We start from the raw sequence: 16,303 nt of genomic DNA, 5'->3' as shown, positions 1-16,303 counted from the left end.
GTGAAACCCTTGTGGCAGCCGCTGGCTGAGCTGGGCAGGCAGCCCTGTTCCTCTCTGCAAGGGAAGGCAGCCGTGCACCCACACACCGAGTGAGGAGGAGACTGCTCTGCTGCAGAGTCCTCCCAGCTACACCAACCTGTGTGAAGCAGTGTGGGTGGCTCTCGAGTCAAATGCAAATCAGGAGTGAATACAAATTGGAGGAAATAAATATAGGGAGAGAGCTGGTTTCCATTTCTTTCATACATTCTGAAATTGCGGCGATTGTCAATTCATTAACATAAATCATGGAACTGGGCACCCTAAATCAGATCCAATATTCATGAAAACAGCAACTCTAAAGATAACACCTTCAAATAAGCAGATGCTGGCCTTACAGAAACACGAGGTGGGGGGAAGCAGGGATTCAGAAAGGCACAGACATTTGCATACAAGCCATACATTCACATACAAACATATTTACTTAATATTCCAGCCTAGAACAGGTATCACAACTTTCTTTGCCATACAGAAGACCATGAAACACACAAAAACACATGCACAGGGCAAAGATTCTTTCACTTTTAAAAGGGCATTTGCTCCTCTTGAGAGCCATAAATCAGAAGTAAGCAGCAGTCTTTGCTCACAGGCAGCACTGAATAGCCCAAGCACCTTGCAACTCTGCTGAACTACTGCAAAATTAACACTGGTGTGTGCCAGCTATTTTTAATTCTCTAAGTATTAGCAACACGAAGGGCTGGTGCTTTATGTCTAACACTAAAGGCAAGTAAAGAGACTTTAAGCTGAGTGAAAGCTCCTCAAAGAATGACCTGCAATACGTAACCTTGCAAACAAACCAGAGCAGGCAGTGCCTGCACGGATGACAAAACAAACAGAAACTAATACAGAGCTTGGAACAATTCATCACAAGTGCCTCAGGGGCAGAGTTACAAATTAGGCATATAAGTGCCTCGTAAGACTTGCAGGAGCTGCCAGCTGACACCTACTCACTGGAGAAGCCACCAGCCCCTTGAAGAGGCAGTGCAATTCCTGTGCCTAAATTCCTCCAGTGATCTTGCAGGCTCCCATCTGCAACTGCAGGCACCTAAACGCCTCTGCAAGTCTCAGCAGCCAGTGCTGGTACCACTGACTCACTGAAAATTACTGTGCCCTTAAAACTGAGCCTTTAGAAACCCCTGGGTACTCAGAATGCTGGAGGTTTTCCCCTTTGAAAAAATGGCAAAAATGACAAGAAACAGGATATTGTAAGACCTCAGCTTGTGGCTCACAAAAGCTTTGAGGTAAATCTGAGTTGTAATGTTACACCCACTGATGAGGAGTAGCACTCCAATAGCTAAAACACCAAATATCAGGACATGGGGAGGAACCATCTAGGTTGCTGCACTGGGCTGTCACATCCAGAGAATTACAGGCAGAGTTCAGCAAACTCAAAGTAGTGATGACTTCCTACTGGGATCCTCCCTTTTCACTCCTGTGACTGTGGGAGCACCTTCACAAGCCTTGAGCCAGCTACCAAGGAGTGATGAGCAGGTTTTATGTTTCATTCCAGGAGGAGCAACTGGGATGAGAAGGGAGAGAGAAGCTTCCAAGAGCCCAACATGCTATTTACTTCTAAACATTTTCTGAGAGCTCCAACTGGAACATATTGCTATTTTTGCACCAAAGTTTATGTTAATTTCATCTTGTTTTACCATAAAAGCTTAAATCACATTTTGTGATAATGTAAATCACTGATCTGAAATGCAGCATGTCTTCTTTTATTTTCTCTCTCCAAAGAAATGTCTGAGCACCAGTGATTTGCATCACCTCTTCATAGGATTACCCAAAAACTTGATACCAGTTAGTTAACAATTTTTGAATACTCCCTCAGAGGAAAAAAAAATTCAAAAGCTTATTTTGAGAGTTGTTGAGCGTGTTTGCCACTTGATAACTTAAATGCAAGATATCTTGGAAGACAAAATATAATTTTGTATCTTTGAAACGTGCACTGAGGCAGTTTGGGGTGGTTGGTTGGTTTTGGGGTGTTTTTTTGTTTTGTTTTGGTTTGGGTTTTTTTGACAATTGCACTGTAGAAAACTGCTGAAAAGTTTAAATTACTGCCATAACGATAAATGCAGAGCCCAGAGCTGCAAGGTAGCACTCAGCAATATAATGCTCATAAAATAAAAGAGGACTATTGCATGTGTTTGTGTAAACAAGACGAAGTGCTGACAGGAGTTTTGTTTCAAATGGAAAAATAGGTCAGACCTTTTAAGAGATAATTTGTATTTCTTGGTACTGTGTGTTGGAGGAATGAAACAACATCTGTGGCAGTAATTTCCAGTCTTTCCAGCTGCACTTATGGCACTTGATTCCTGGCAGATGCTTGTCATCCCTCTCTGTCCCTACACACAGGAGTGGCTCCTGCCTTCCTGTTGCAGCAGTCCTCTTGTTAGGGGGTAGAAATGAGCCCAGACACAGACTCCTTGTTTATCACAGCATGAAAAGGGCCCTGGTTTATTCCCACTTTACAGCTCAGCCATCCTGACTCCAACCATTCACTGACCCTGGCTGCAGCAGCTCCTGTTGTGGGTTTCCCTTGCAGCCTCTGACTGCTGGATATTTCCTGCTGAACTCTGACTGCAGGGATCAGTGTACAGACTGTGACTGCAGCTTTTACCTGGCTAGACTGTGACTGCAGGATCAGTGTGCAGACTGTGACTACAGGTTCCAACAACAGGCTCTGATTGCAGCCCCAGACTGACCTCACTGCAGGGATTCTCTCCCCAGGATCCTTCTTCTCCATGATCCTCTTCTTCCCTCTTCCTCAAGGTTCCTCCTCCTTCATTATTCCCCTCCCTAGCTAACCTACTCTCTTTTATCACATTTATCTTTATTGGATGTATTTGTGACTCATGAGGAGTGAGGCTGTATTGCGTAATTAACACAGCTGTTATTTATCAGGGGTGAGGTTACCTGTATTCCCTTCTCCTACACCTCCCCCCCAGCATCATGGCCAAATTCAAGTTTGTTTCCCAGGCTCAAGGCAGGGGCCAGTACCCCTCTGCCACAATAAAACAGGAATTGATGGGGAAGTCACCCCTAGCAGAGGAACCCAGCTCACCCACACCCTTCCCCTCTCCCTGCCTGTCTCTCCCTGTGCCAGCACCCCCACACTGTACCCCAGAGCTCCTAGCCCTTCCCCCATGTCCAGGCTCCCTGTGTGCCACCTGAGACAGATGCTCCATCACACACTTGTGCTGCTTGGGAGCATCAGGAAATGGCAGATAACAGCCCAGCATCTGTTATCAGCTCTCCTCCATCTCTGCAGGCACGGAATTTTATGAAAGCAGGAAGAACCTGAGACAGCAGACAACTCTATCTCTGACAAACTTGATGGAAACTGGCCAAAGGATTAAAAAGTTACTGAGAAAGGTTGTACTTTGGCAATCATTCAAATGAACTGGGAAGAGAAAGGTAAAATCCATGGCTTAATTTTGTTTCCCTAGGAAAGCAACAAAAATATTTCAAAAAGTTACCTCATGTTTCTTGCACTATCAAATTGTATCGAAAACCAATGCATTTGCAAAATCCCAAAGAAGTCAGAAACGTTTTTGTAAGAGACTTCTGCCCACACCATCAGGCAGGGAGCTGCCTGAGGAAAGAGAACCGTGTACCCCAGGGCTCCAGGCAGGCTCTGCACTACATCCCCCCTGCTTTGGGTATTCAAAGTTTCAGGGTCACTGCTCCCATCCTTTCCGTGGGTTCTGTGCCAACCACTAAGCAGCAGAATCCAAATGTAACTCAAGAACAAAATGCTACATTTGTTTTGATCACATTAAAGTCAGAAGGAGCTATTAAAAGAAGTTGTAGCAGATGACTGGGTCTCAAAGAACCACAGGCAATAAATTCACATGGCAGTTTTGTTTCATAACTTCAGTCCTACTTATTCTTTCTTTGTCTATTCTAATTACTCCCTGGTATGGAATTAATGCAGAAACCACATTAAATGTTCGGGAAAGTGTATGAATCAGCTGGCCTGAAAGAAGCAACCATTAAAAACAATTAGATAAAAACATCAGTTTAGAAATGCACAACATGTTTCTGCCTGAGTCAAAGAACAAACACAAAGACAAAATGGTGACCTGTGATGCCAGGAAAGGAGCAGCCTCCCTTACAGAGGTGTGTTATGGAGGTGTTTGATATCACCATGCTGGTGGCAGGTTGATGGCCTGCTGCCTTCAGAGAGCATCAGGGCTGGCAGGTGGCACTGAGGAGTGACACATTCACTCCTGAGGAGAAGTACATTCAGATCTATATTGCCTCTTTGCTGCAAATCCTCCCCAAAAGAGTACTGTCACACTGGGATGGCAAACACTGTAAATTTGGAGCAGGGATACAGCATTGGTACCACACAGATTGTCAGATCTGAGTCATCCCAAGTTAACATAAAAATTGAAGCTGAAAATTTGATGTTTTAGGCCGAGATTAACTCAGCAAAAGCAACCACAGGTAAGGAAATACGTCACAGTAAAATGGATTGGGACCCTCTCTCTTGTCTGAATTTAGAGAGAGAAACAACCCCATCACCACTGTTTCCCAAGAAATACATGAAGAAACAGGGTTTAATACAGTAAGATCTGTGAGTGTTTTACTGACTGCATTGGTGATGCTCCTGCAACTCCTGACATTTTGGAAGCAAAGTGTGCAATAGTGTGGATTGTGAGAGTGAATGTAAATACTGCTGTCGGCGTGGCAAGCGCAGACACTCGTTAGGGAACATTAATTCTCCAGAGCTGATGATATGAATAAATGTGCATAATGTCATCTCTGAGCAGCTCTGCCAGCAGGAGCTGTGCAGCAAGGCCCAGGCAGAGTTTAACTAAAGCCTTTCAGACACTTGCATACCCCAGGAAGGACCCAGAAGTATTAGACACTGTCTTGGTTTGGAAGGACAGGTGTCTGCCAGGGGAAAGCTGGAGCTCCCCTTGGAATGGAGAATGTAAACCCCATCCCCCTGAATTATTATAATTTTGAAATTAAGGGGCTCTCAGGCAAAAATATGGGAATAGGAATAACAGTTCTTTACTAGGAATATTAAAAATGTAGTAATACCAAAAAAACGAACAAAAAAGAAAAATACTGACAAGAGTCAGAACTTGACCTTACAACCCTGTTGATCAGGGTGTTGGGAGCAATCCAATTAAGTCCTCCTGCAGTGACAGATGTGGTTCTGTTGGAAGAGAGATGGTCCTGTAGAAGGGTCCAGTGGTGGTGATATGGGTCTGGAGTTCCTCTGGGAATCCAATGCAAACAGGCTGTGCTGGTGTTCTAAATCTCAGGTTTTTATCCAGGTAGGAATTCCTGGCTCCTCCCCCTGGGTGGAGCATCTCACAGTGGGATAATGGAATTGTATCAGCCATGCAGTGAGCCTCGATGGCCCATGAACAGCAGACACCCCCTGGAGGGAGGATGGTTTGTGGAAGAGATAAGGAACATTGCTCCATCCACCTGGTTTTAACAGCTGGCCCATTACAGAGGATCCTCCCTGGAGTTATGAGGGATGGGTCATGGAAGAGATCAAGAAAACACCTCCCCAACAGGTTTCAACAGATGGGAACAGAATACATCTTGTATTGCAACCCAAGACAGACACATGCCCACACTGTACTTGAGGAACAGTGAGCTTGGAGTCAACACAGGAGGCACCTGCTATCCAGAGGCCCCACAAAACTCAGAACATGGCACGTGCAGCACAATTTCTGACATGGAAACCCCACAGAAGAGCTGAAAAACTCCAGATGAACCAAAAGATCCCTGCAGCACAGCCACAGCCTGGTGGTGGACAGGCTCAGTGTGCAGTGCAGGGTGTGACCCTTCTGTTTTTCCTCAAGGAGATGGAGAATTCCCACTGGTTTCCCAGCTGAGAGAATATGAAAGAGGAACACAAACTCCTTGCAAGTGCTGGGGCACCCACAGGAGGCATTTCCTGAAGTGACTTCATTATCACTTGAATACTTGAATACATGTTTTCGCCAGCAAAGACAGCTTACCCAGTGAGCCTAAAAATACTCCTGAGAACATTTTTTAGGACACAATGGGATATGTACAGGTTGGCAAGCATTTAAAAATAATTCCTGTTGCACCCCACTGACAAAACTATGCCCCAGAAACCTATCTAAATGCCACACTATCAACACTGTCAGTATACATTTTAGGAATAAAAAGTGAATTCTTGCATAAAACTCCATTTATTCTAAGTTTCCCAAATCATATTGCCACCTCAGTCATAAGAATCCACTTGTATTAAATAGAAAGCCTTTCTGTGATCCAAACTGAGATTAGGTTCCCCTTTTAGACATGAAAATTATCAAAGGTGCAGTGTAAATAGTCATTAAAAATCTTTTACCTAAGGAGACTGTGGCATCAGCTAAAATAGCAATCCTTCAGTTATTTACAAGAACAAATGCCAATATTATCACTGGGAAAAGTACTGATATAGCAAAAGAATTCTAAGTGTTACTCAGATGGGGCTAAGTCTTACTTCATACAGAAACAGAGAAATAAAAGACATAAATTTTCATTATGTAATTGCTATAATTTTTGTATAACTTTTCACATGTTTAAATAGTATTGAAGAGAAACAATGGCATTATTTTGATATTAAAAAGAGGAAGGTGCTCTGTAAGAAGAGGAAGGTGCTCTGTAACTAATAATAAATCTTTGTTTGCAGAGGCACACACTGAGTGCTTAAGAGGCAAGACCATGCTGTTGCTATCAACATGTGCTGAAACACCCAGATATGCACAAAGCTACTGAAAAGCAGGGATTTGCTGCTCACAGCAGCTTTCACTCACAATTTGACCTACTCTTTAGCTGGTAGTTTACTGGCAGATGCTGTGAGGTAAGATCTATTTCTACAAAAGCAAAGGAAACAAGAGAGACCATTGAGAAACCAAACTTTTTCTAAAAAGAGGAAGATTAATCAATACACTTGTCTTTACTCTCAACAAAAATGTATTTGGATTTAAAACCAAACAAAAACAAACAAACACCACAAAAAAAAAAGTGAGAAGACTTATTAACATATCACTGAATTTCTTTGTTCTTTCTGGAAAGAGAAATCAACAATATCAAAACAACAACTGTGCACCACTCTGAACTGGAATCAAGTTCAGAGCATTCCTGAAAAAGTCACACTCACACAGAGCAGAGGCAGAGATGTCTCAGCACTACACCAGTTTAACTAATGCAGGTAACTTCACACTCTGTTGTCTGGCTAACAATTATATCTCCTGAAAAGACCTGCCATTTATTGGAGGGGGAAAGCCAATTTTAAGAAGGGACAGATAACTCAAATACCACACTGCAGTTATTAATCTTCCAGATGAATTTTTACTCTATTTATTTACATTGTCCCAGCCACTGAAGGGCTCAAGAGATGTGCAGTACAACTTGCTGGGCACCTTAAAATGGCAAGTTCAGTTTGTTTAAGCCTGCACTTTAGGAGAGCATCAGTGTCATCTTATATACTTGATGCTCTCCATACCAGTTTCATCTTTTTCCGTCATCGTTATTGCAGAACAAACAAGAAAAATCCTGAAAACCTCTCAAAACCTTCTGAAAACCTCTCCCAGCTGGATCACTACAAACTAAGTGAAGAAACAGCCCATATTTCAGACCCAGCTAACTGCTCACACTCAATCCCCCACCCACTGATGTCCCCAGGATTCCTCTTATCCCTTCCCTGAGCAGCCCAGACCTCACAGCCAAGATACTCCTGGTTAGACTTAATAAGTCCCAGAAATACCCAACAATTTCAAGCATTCAACATGAATTCAGTGAATTTAGGCTGGCTAAACAATGTTAAGAATTTTGCTCTGTGTGCACAAGTAGATGGCATTGATTCCAGCAATAATTTCCCAGAAAGACAATTTTAGAATCAAATTAGCAATTAAATAATTTTAGAAATTATACAGAGAGATTTCTTTGATTGGACAGTTGTAATAATAGCTGCAGAAATCTGCCCTACACAGACTCTGCACGATGTGCTACCTTATTGTAGCTCAAAAGTTAATATTGCTGAAAACTCACCACATTCCGAGAACACGCTCCTGTAAATTTATTTCTTTGGGGTGAATTTAATTATCTGCATTAAAACTGAAAATATTGGTCATAATGAAACATCTGATAAACCTCGAATATTCCACACTCCATTATCTCAGTCCTGCTCCCATTATTTCTGACTTTTTTTTTTCCCAAGGAGCTGTTGGTTTTCCAACAGAACACGCAGTGCCTGGGCAGCTCATCCAGCAGGGATGAGTGTTTTTTCAGATGGAGTGTAATTTCAGATAAGCATTGGACGTGCTTCCCTTCGAGCATTCCAAGGATTTCATTAATTGCAGAGGGTGACTGGAGACCTTTTAGAGGGCAAAAAGGAAATTAATATCAATTAATATCCTGTCTCCTACCTAAGGCACCAAGGCCCAGGCTGCAAAACAGAGGAAGCCAAACTATCACAAAAGCCAGAGGGAGAGTGAAGCACCCCTGACTGCTTCGAAATAAGGGTTTGTTGGGTTTTTTTCCTCAGCTGTTGATCATCTCCTCATTCCTAGCGCTAGGAGACAAAGCAAACAAAGAACAGCATTTACCCTTGTTCTAAAATATTGTGACATTTAAACAGGGTAAATGGGAATTGTCATATAGAGATTTTGATATTGATGATGATGATGATAGACTGGATTAGCAGAGAAAAGATTTGATTGATGATGGAACAAAAAGAGGATGGAATAATTAATGCCCAGGATTGGATTTTTACAGACAATGAGCCACTTTAAATTCATTTTATATTTCTATCAGACTAAATTTTTGATCCAGTATTCTTAAATTTCAGCAAGGCATTTGGCTTTATATCTCACACTTTGATTAGTAAAACATAAAATTGATACAGTGCCTATGCAATAGACTTTAAATGATTAAATTAAGCAGCAGTGCTTTCAGTAGACTCACGTGGGGACTGATTTGCAGCCAACATTTTTGTCAGGAGGAAGTCAAAACTATCTGATAAAAGTTCTCAGATGACAAGTGGCGAGATGAGGAGCAATGAAGGCCAGCAGATGCAGCCAAGTACCAGACACACATCTGGAAATAAGGACTGGGGACCAATTCTACAGGGTAAGAGTGTCTATGAGGGCAGCTATGATGGAGGGTTGTGGCTACTGAGCAGCTTCCAAATGTAGGAGAAGCCCTGGAGCTGCAGGGTCGTTAATCTTGCTTCTTTCAATTACACCAAAGTCTGCAGAGTAGACTGGTTCTAAAAAAAACCCCAAAACTTGGAAGCAGAGATGAATAATCAGATCAATGGACACCACTACAGAAGTAACCTTAATTCAACTTTTATATTTGGGAAGATCAGCACTACAACAAAAACTTACATTTCATCTGACACTGCTGCTGATGCCCACTGCTGACAAACCAGGGACACCAGACTGAAAACACCTCAAAGGGGAGCCACAAAATTATAAAAGATGTGGGAAATACACCTTTGATAGAACCCTCTGAGCACTCAAAGCAAAAGGCACGACTTGATCGCAGTGCTAAAGTAGCTGTGCCACATGTGCATCAGCCACTAAAACAAAGAGAAAACTTATGGCTCACGTTATTCAGAAGGCAAACTTCACACCAGTGGGTCCTTTGTGACCTAAATGCCTGGAAATGTTTTACCAGAAATTTTCCTGTGTTCTGTACTCTATTTTATGGCCAACGAGTACCCTTCCCCAGCTTGCATTTTTTTATTCTTTTGGGTATGGGATTACTGGAGGAAAAGCTCCATGTGCTCAGGGGTAACCCCAGCTGGTCAACAACATTTTTGTACATGGACTCTCAGTAAAACCTCTTAAAGGTTTTACCTCACTCAGGACTCAACACAAAGAGCTCTTGGTAGGTGATAATCTGGTGAAATTCCTTTTGAAAATAACTCAATAACTTCATGTTAATTATGTGACAGGAGTTCATAATCTTTTTATAGGTATTTCAATGGCCTAAAGAAAGGTGTACACAGAAAATAATGGGGTTTTTTTAATAGCAGGAGAGCCACAAAGAACACCTCATAAAATGTCTAATCAACACTCCCACTTATTTACTTAGCAAGAGATCACTGCCTGTAGACAATTTAGAGGTCAAGCTCTAATAGTCCAATAAAGTCAAACATTCATTTTTAAACAGCAACACATTTTAGATACCAAACCTTGCATAGGGAAATTTACTGACAAATTCAGGAGGCTGCAGCTTTGAAAACATTCCTGCAGTATCCACTATGAGAGCTCGTCTGTTTATGGACTGACAGCCAACAGTGGACAGGGATTTTTTTCCAAGTCTACTTCCATGTGTATCCAATTCAGCAGCTACACTCAGCAACAAAAAACAACCAAACAAACAAAAATCCAACAAAACCAACCAACCAACCAAAGAAAACCACACATCAGGGTTTGAGAACTGAACTTTCAGAACTGATGAGCACCAGGAAATTCAGACAAACCCATCAGGGAATATTGGACAGCTACAACAACCAAGCCTACAGCAGCCTTAAAATATTCAGCCAAGACCACAGGATCACAGAAGTACTATTAAAGTTACAATATTATGGAAGGCCAGACCAGAATATGCTAAATAAACCCAAAAACATAAGTTTTAAGAATTTTTGAAAAACTACACCTAAAAATTTGAGCTTCAAGACCTCTAATCAAAGGCAATGATAGAAAACTGTCCTGATTAGACATGACCCCTATAAAAATCCAATTTTTCACTACTGACACATTCATCTGCCAGCGCCACTCATCAGATTAAAGCAAAACTACACAAAGGAAGAACTTGTCAAGTCTGTAATGGCTTCTTTTAAATCAGTTTTTCAGAACTTGAGTGACAAAGAACATCACATAAGCTAAATCATTTTCATTATTTTCAAAACAAAGAACAACTATCTGGTAAGAAACTGCTTCCTCAGATAAACTTCCATATTTCAACCCTTTTCTTACCATTTTTACATTGGTTGCCAAAACATTTTGCTGGTGTCAGTAATTTCATTGTTTAAGAAATACCACAGAAAACTAATACATATTTGTTTCCCATTCCTTTGGAATCTGGTGGGGTTTTTTGACATTTTAATTTCCATGCATTTAAATGCTTAGCCTTTTTCTTGTCTTAGTAACACTTAAAAAATCAGTCTCTTAGCCTTGTGAATGACATGCATTTATGTATCAATCTCATGTTAGGCCTAGCTAGGAATTATACCAGGTTTAATTTACGAAATCCATACCTCTCAGACACAAGGCACCAATTTCTTTAAAGACTTTTCACATCTTTTCACTGCAGTGAGATCATCACATCACCAAGCAGCAGAGTGGTGGTGCAGGATAGTTCTGCTGCTTTTTTATTACCTGGGCTACAGATGGATTGCAATTTATAGCAGCTCCCTCCAGGAAGGTTTCATCACCACCCATATGCAGGAGCACTGAGGAAAGCATGCCCCAGTGGGTATTTCAGGCACAAAGGCTTTCCTAGAGAGCAAACAAAACCTCTGCAGTCCACACAGAGGAATTTCCAGCCACAACCAGGAAAACACAGACACACGAGGGCAATTCAGGAGAAATTTCAGAAGAAGAGCTACAGCTGCTCCCCTGTTGACTCACCAAACCTAATGATAATACCTGAAAATTGGAGGCTCAGACTGACGCTGTGTGTTTACAGTCTTACACAGATTTTGCTGTAATTTCTCCCACGTATTCTTCCCATTCAAAGCCAGCAGGGATCAGCTGAAGCATCTCCCTATAAAGGCTCCTAATAGGTGTTAAAATGACAGGCAAGGTGTTGTAGAGAGTTCCATATCTACAGCAACACATGGTGGAGAAAACATGGAAATGGACACTCTTATAGGTCTGGGCCTTTATTGTTTTCATCTTTGAATGTTCCCTAATTTTTCCTTCTTTCCTCCTCCTCCCAGAATGCTGAAAGATATTTCTTCTGATTTAAGTTCCAGATCAAGTAGAAATATGTGTGTTACATTTTGCTATGCATGCTGTATATATCTCTAAAAAGCAATAATTTTTAAAATATATTATTCATATTAATTATACATTATATAATATTTAATAATATATAGTTTATAATCAATTGCACATTCTATATCAATATCTATTAACTTCTAATTAAATACCCTCAGTGGGAGTTTTTCTGAGTACTGTTTGAGCTGAGAAATGCCCTGTCCAAAGCCCCTCAGTGCTATCTCATCTTGCTGGTTTAGCAGTGAAAGGCAGGTCAGTTCAGGAAGGGCAATAATTTCTCCACTGGACTCAGCAGAAAGGGAGTGAGAACAGTAACTAACCACCAAAATGCTCATTTCTTTTTTAATGAAATGTTGACATGTTTGGACACTGAAGCCTAAATTCATGGGCAAACATTATCAGTATTTACTGCAGCAGAAACAACCTTTCCCACATGACTAAGAAAATGCCATAAACAGAAAATTACTCACAGTGCCCTTCCTCTTGTTCATTGGCCTGACCTCAAGCAAGTGAGAAAGACTTAAAAAAAAAAAAAAAAAAAAAAAAAAAAAAAAAAAAAAAAACAGCCCAGTGAAGACTAGGAGGATGCAATACACTGCCGGGTGAGTGAACATGTCAGAAAATAAGATTTATAACTTCTTTTACCATAGGCCTTAAACAGCCAGTCAGCATTTCCTACAGGAAAAACATGGATATCCCTCAATCTACTCTGAGCTCCTTGCTTGTCTTAATCTGTGGAGAACAGCTTCATCCAAATGGTTTCAGTATATATGAATTTTGAGCATTTTCTAGCTATATGGACACTAAAACCAGGTTATTTACTATCAGCTAATTATTTGTTATCAGCCCAGATCCAGGAATGCCGTGGAAGAAGGTAACTCATGGCTGAAGGATATGTGCCAAGCATTCCCATCAAAACCTCAAATCCTGCCAATGCAGCACCTTCTTGTGTGCTCCTGTCCATTCTTTCAGCCCCTGTCATAGATCCCTGTTGGATTTGACCAAAATGGGGCAGAACTGGAACTTTTCACTGCTGTTTCCCAGGGTACCTGAGATGTCTGCACGCATTTTGGTCTGTTGGGGTGATCAGAACATTCTGAGAGCTGCACAACCAGTCTGAAACTATTGATCTTCCAAAATGCTGGACTGGCAATTGTGGAGAGCAACCCCAGGAGATGGAGGGTGCCTTTTTCTACATCCTCACCCCTATCCATAAATGCAGAGCTGGCTCCAGGGAAGGACTCCATGTGCTCACAGCCCTCAGCCCTGCAGCAGCAGCTCCTCTGGCAGTGAGAACACCAGCCCGTGCACTTCCAGGTGCACCAATCCTGGTGCTTTTTGGGGAGTGTCAGGAGCTGAGAGGCACCGAGTCAGCGCTCAGGGAGCTGCCATCCATCGGGTCCGTGGGAAGTGGCTCTGGCAATTTAGCAGCTGGCACGGAGCACTCTCCAAGTTGTTCAATCAAAGCTCCAGCTGCGAGAGGCAGCCACGGCGCGGGAGGTGTCCTTATTGTTTGTGAAATCATTGTTAATTAAGGTGAGATCTCACTGTGCTGGTATTCAGTGAGCACAGGGAGAAATGGACCTTTCCCTGACAAGTTTATCATTCAAACAGGCTACACAAGCAAACACAAAGGGTGATTCAAAATGTAAAAGGTATATTTTATTGTTTCTGAAACCTTTATTTCTGCAGGCCCCCCACTGCAGTCCCTCTGATTAGCTGATTAATCTTATGAGCAACACAACCATGAGCAATGTGCCTTTGCCTCTGTTTTACCCAAACCGTAGTGACATAGGCATTGACTGGCTGAGAGATGCTCCACCAACACCAGATCAGCTTTCAACAGCTGCCTTTCCAAACTGTGTTTCCCAAAGGAAATGGTTGCCTACAGTTCACAGCTGTGGGTCACAAGCAAGTTCTACCTGGTTGGAGCATGGTAGGAGTCAACCCAAACCCTCACATTCCCTCCTTTGATTCCTGGTGCTTTACTTTTTTCTTTCTTGACAGATTTGTTCACTTTGACTTAATTTTTGCACTGGCCATTCTGTAATCTGATCATGGTGGGCAGTGTAACTTTGTTTTCAACCTGAACTCCAGCAGTGGTCCTGGGGGAGACATACTGTGGAAATTATTAGCTCTGCATGTCACTGGGCAGTATGGCACATACCCAGCTAAAGGAGCATAAAATACTTGTAAAACTACACATAAAACTTTTTATCTGATGTTTGAAACCTAATCACTCTGTAGCCCATGGTGAAAATGTCCCAGGGCACTGCCCAGTACAAAACAGTCCTGGTTCCCTGCTTTGCCTTTACACACTCTGATGCAGGTGTTGCACACAAACCCAAAAGAAGACTGGAGCATTTATCCATGAGTGTGTGCATCTGTACAGATATCATTTACTCAGAGAGGAAAATATGGCCCAGTAGTAAAAAATGGTGCACGACAAGTGCTGTTCCCAGTGTTTACTGCATCCCCTATCACCACTTGGACTCCATGGCAGTAGATCAGCTCTATTAATCATACACATTCCTGTAGTAATCACCAAAATGAGAAAAGCACATTTGCTTAAAAGAAATCCAGGCCTAGACTGCTCACAAATTACGTGATTGATTGAAAATTTGGCTCTACCATGTTCTGCTCCTGACTTCAATGGGAGGCAGCATTGCGTGTGCTCTATGCCTCTGGAAGGCAGAGCTTTTAAGGTTAATTTACATCCAATTTATGCAGCTCAGCAATCATACCTAGCGATCAACACGGCACAGGAGTAGTAAAGTTTTATTTGCAATTTCAGCTGTAAAGCCCAAAGCTATCAAGTAAAACAAATTATGTTTAATATCTTCATGTAACTACCCAATAATCTAAAATTCCCAGGCAAAGCCTCTCAGTGACAATGTTTTCCACTCTGTGGGCTGTGTACACTGTGATTATGTACTTTGGCTTGGTGCTGTTGTTGCTTCTCATCTCTTTTTCTCTTTTCCAAGGCTATGAGATACCTACAAATATGTTTTTTAACTCTTCACTAACAAATGAGATCATGGCTGTGCCATAAATACATGCAGACCACAAAGGAAGAAACAGAATATTAAACACTTGTCATCCTGCTCTTCAATCTCATCCTGGAGCATGAAGAGGTGTTGCATTGTCAGAAATACCTCAGCTTTGGCAACTGAGCTCTGAGAGCCTGGCTACCTCCAAGTGAAGGAACACATCACTCAGGTGTGGTGCAAGAGTTCCTCTGACACCCAGACTGACTTGACAAGCAAAGGTAAAAAATTAGCCATTCCTCTGATGATGGGTCCATTTGTCTCACAGAGGTAAATCAGACTGTGGTATTTATATGCCCAGCATAAGGAAATGCAATAAGAGGCACTGCACTGTTCCACCAACCTACAACCTGCAGATGACAAACCTTATTATGTTATGGTTGTAAAACTGACACCAATTGTACACAATTACAGAACATACATGTTAGCAGCTTCAAAACGTGGACCTATATCCCTAGTCCTTTCTTAAATCCACAGGAATAATGGATTTTAGCCTCTTTTAGCATAGCCTCAGAATTATATTTGGCATCTCTATCTGGCACATACAATAACTGCCAGCAACAGTAACCATTTCTGCATTGAGGTCACCGAGTGTATCCACTGCTGTGAGGAGTCTGGAGAGCACAGGACGCTGCCCGACTCAAAAAGTCCAGTGAAATAGGCAAAATATAACCCAGAAATGGTCGGAGCTTTTCAGCTGCATTTGAGATGTAGCGCTCAGATCTCAGCAGAGCTTGCCCTCTTCTAACCCCTCCTTATCTTCCCCTCCTCCCCACGCACACACACACAGAATCACTAGAATTGAGCCTCTGGTTTAACAAAAGCCTCTCTGCCCGTCCCTTTCTCCAATCCAACTATCCCGTCCCATAGGAAATGCGCCAGGCAGGCAGCCCGCGGGCGATAGCAGCGCCGGCTGTCTCGGAGAAAGGCACAAAACCCGAGCATCCCCTGCCCATAGAGCATCCTCTGTTCCGCCAGCAGTATAAAAAAAAAAAAAAAAAAAAAAGGATGCGGCAGACAAAGAGAAGCGCCCGGCTGTTCCCCGCTCCCGGCGGTGCTGGGCACCGGGCGCGCTCCCCGCCGCCGCCGTGTCCCTCCCGGAGCGCGGCCGTGCCCCGGTGCCCCCGCAGCAGGTGATCCTCGGTCGGGGCAGCCCCGCGGAGCCCGCGGCCAGGGCGGCGACGGCCCCGCGCTCCTCCCGCGCCCGCGGAAGCCGCCGCT

The 16,303-nt window shown here is 42.6% G+C and overlaps 1 protein-coding gene across 1 annotated transcript in view; it reads right to left on the bottom strand.

Moving 5' to 3' along the window:
* The window catches only part of KIAA1549L (KIAA1549 like), a gene marked incomplete at both ends in the record, with an annotated part of 129,310 nt that overhangs the window by 108,024 nt on the left and 4,983 nt on the right, over nt 1-16,303 (bottom strand). The gene's annotated exons all lie outside the window — the stretch shown is intronic.

Source organism: Zosterops lateralis (genome assembly GCF_965231275.1).
Source record: "Zosterops lateralis genome assembly, contig: SUPER_6_unloc_1, whole genome shotgun sequence".
NCBI classification, from domain to species: domain Eukaryota; kingdom Metazoa; phylum Chordata; class Aves; order Passeriformes; family Zosteropidae; genus Zosterops; species Zosterops lateralis.
Note: the sequence above shows the minus strand (reverse complement) of the source record. Positions and strands in the feature narration are given on the sequence as shown.